This window comes from Arachis hypogaea, chromosome 12 (genome assembly GCF_003086295.3).
Source record: "Arachis hypogaea cultivar Tifrunner chromosome 12, arahy.Tifrunner.gnm2.J5K5, whole genome shotgun sequence".
Classification (NCBI taxonomy): domain Eukaryota; kingdom Viridiplantae; phylum Streptophyta; class Magnoliopsida; order Fabales; family Fabaceae; genus Arachis; species Arachis hypogaea.
In genome coordinates, this window is record NC_092047.1 from 72,403,821 (window position 1) to 72,406,385 (window position 2,565).

Consider the following 2,565-nt stretch of genomic DNA (forward strand, 5'->3'; position numbering starts at 1 on the left):
CTTCAGCATTTAACATCAGAGTATATTGATCTTGATAGCAAATTGCTGCTCATCATTTACCAAGTATGTAACTTATCTCTGATGGTTTGGAAGCCTCAGTCCAAATAAATTTAGACATGGCTTTACAGCCAGCCAGGCTTCACATGCTTTATGAAACACTAGAATTCATTCTTAAAAATCTTGAATAAAATTTTTAAAAACATTTTTATTTTTTTTCGAAAACAGATGAGAGATTTTTGAAAATATTTTTGAAAAAAATTTTTGAAAAGAAAACAAAAAGAAAATTACCTAATCTGAGCAACAAGATGAACCGTCAGTTGTCCGAACTCAAACAATCCCCGGCAACGGCGCCAAAAACTTGATGCACAAAATTGTGATGTCCAGGCTCAAACTATTCCTGGCACGTGAGCAACTTGGTATGCGTAATCGTGATTACACATTCATAATTTGTCACAACTTCGATACAACTAACCAGCAAGTGCACTGGGTCGTCCAAGTAATACCTTACGTGAGTAAGGGTCGAATCCCACGGAGATTGTTGGTATGAAGCAAGCTATGGTCACCTTGCAAATCTCAGTTAGGTAGATATAAATGGATAATGGTGTTTTCGAATAATAAATAATAGAATAGGGATAGAGGTACTTATGTAAATCATTGGTAGGAATTTCAGATAAGCGAATAGAGATGCTTTTCGTTCCTCTGAACCTCTGCTTTCCTGCTATCTTCATCCAATCTGTCTTACTCCTTTCCATGGCTGGCTTTATGCAAGGGCATCACCGTTGTCAGTGGCTACATCCCCTCTTCTCAGTGAAAGATATGCTCACATGCTCTGTCACAGCACGGCCAATCATCTGTCGGTTCTCGATCATGCTGGAATAGGATTCACCCTCCTTTTGCGTCTGTCACTAACGCCCAGCACTCGCGAGTTTGAAGCTCGTCACAGTCATTCAGTCATTGAATCCTACTCGGAATACCATAGACAAGGTTTAGACTTTCCGGATTCTCTTGAATGCCGCCATCATTCTAGCTTACGCCACGAAGATTCCGGTTAGGAGATCTAAGAGATATTCATTCTAGCTTATTTCATGTAGAACGGAAGTGTTTGTCAGGCACGCGTTCATAAGGGAGAAGGATGATGAGCGTCACACATAATCATCACCTTCATCATGTTCTTGGGTGCGAATGGATATCTTAGAAGTGAAATAAGAAGAATTGAATAGAAAACAGTAGTACTTTGCATTAATCTTTGAGGAACAGTAGAGCTCCACACCTTAATCTATGGAGTGTAGAAACTTTACCGTATGAAAATACATAAGTGAAGGTCCAGGCATGGCCGAGATGGCCAGCCCCCTAAACGTGATCACAGGATCAAAATACAATCCAGGATCCAAAGATGGTCAAAAAGACAATAGTAAGAGGTCCTATTTATAATAAACTAGCTACTAGGGTTTACATGAGTAAGTATTTGATGTATAAATCCACTTCCGGGGCCCACTTGGTGTGTGTTTGGGCTGAGCTTAAGTGTTGCACGTGCAGAGGCCATTTTTGGAGTTGAACGCCAGTTTTTGTGCCAGTTTGGGCGTTCAACTCTGGTTTTGGATCCTTTTCTGGCGCTGGACGCCAGATTTGGGTAGAAAGCTGGCGTTGAACGCCAGTTTACGTCGTCAATTCTTGGCCAAAGTATGGACTATTATATATTGCTGGAAAGCCCTGGATGTCTACTTTCCAACGCAATTAGAAGCGCGCCATTTCGAGTTCTGTAGCTCCAGAAAATCCACTTTGAGTGCAGGGAGGTCAGAATCCAACAGCATCAGCAGTCCTTCTTCAACCTCTGAATCTGATTTTTGCTCAAGTCCCTCAATTTCAGCCAGAAAATACCTGAAATCACAGAAAAACACACAAACTCATAGTAAAGTCCAGAAATGTGAATTTAACATAAAAACTAATGAAAACATCCCTAAAAGTAACTAGATCCTACTAAAAACATACTAAAAACAATGTCAAAAAGTGTATAAATTATCCGCTCATCAGTGACCAGCTTATCCCAAGAGTTTAGGCTATCTTTAGGTTGAGAGTCCAACTATATTCTAGCTTTGTCTCTTACAGCAAACGGGAAAAGCATGAGCCTGTAGACCTCGGAGTCAACCCCATTGGTCTTAACAATATCACAGATCTGCAAGAATTTAGTTAAGAACTGAAAAGGATCTTCTGATGGAAGTCCATGAAATTTGCAGTTCTGTTGCATCAGAGAAACTAATTGAGGTTTAAGCTCAAAATTGTTTGCTCCAATGGCAGGAATTGAGATGCTTCTTCCATGTATGTTGGAATTGGGTGCAGTAAAGTCACCAAGCATCTTCCTTGCATTGTTATTATTTTCGGCCATGTCTCCTTCTTTTTCAAAAATTTCTGTCAGAATTTCTCCAGAGAGTTGTGCTTTAGCTTCCTTTAGCTTCCTCTTCAGAGTCCTTTCAGGTTCAGGATCAGCTTCAACAAGAATGTTCTTATCCTTGTTCCTGCTCATATAAAAAAGAAGAGAACACAAAAGAAAATATGGAATCCTCTATG